Source organism: Contarinia nasturtii, unplaced genomic scaffold, assembly GCF_009176525.2.
Source record: "Contarinia nasturtii isolate CC-2019 unplaced genomic scaffold, AAFC_CNas_1.1 Cnas_scaffold_2900, whole genome shotgun sequence".
Taxonomy (NCBI): domain Eukaryota; kingdom Metazoa; phylum Arthropoda; class Insecta; order Diptera; family Cecidomyiidae; genus Contarinia; species Contarinia nasturtii.
In genome coordinates, this window is record NW_022200217.1 from 26 (window position 1) to 682 (window position 657).

The following is a 657-nucleotide window of genomic DNA, read 5'->3' on the forward strand; positions in this document are numbered from 1 at the left end:
AGGCTCACGCATACATTCAAAGCTATCAAATATTTTTATTTTATAGAAATATTTATTGCAATATATTTAGTAAAAAATGAAAGTCTGTTCATACATAAAATAAACTGAAATGCAACGTTTGGTTGAGATTGATATTACTACTAAAAAATATTCTATTCTTCGAAATTTGTGTCATTTTTTAGTTTCGCTGGCAACCGCACCATGGCGCTACGGTCAACGTTGCTTGTCATCGTTGCGCTTTGTAAAAAACAAAATAAGTAACACAGTAAATTAAAATTTGAAATATGCATTGGCGGGTTTTTTGGAATGAGAAAATCAAATATGACATTAATTTTGCGATGCGAATAATTTTCGATACAATTTTCTAAAATTATATTAAAAATGCGAATTTTTGTATGGACCCCAAATAAGATATCGTAAAGACGTGAAACTTTGCATAAGCTACGTTTTTCACAAAATAATAACATTCTAAAAGTTTGAAGAAATTCCAATGCAAATTTTAAGCCAAAAAATCGAAAATACCCGATCAATTCCGAGCCAACAAAATGCCATAAATCAATGCTCACTATACCTTAAGACTTACGAATGTGTGTTTCCGTTCAATAAAATTAGATTTATAAGTTAATATTGTATACATCTTTTGAATTTCAGGTGGCC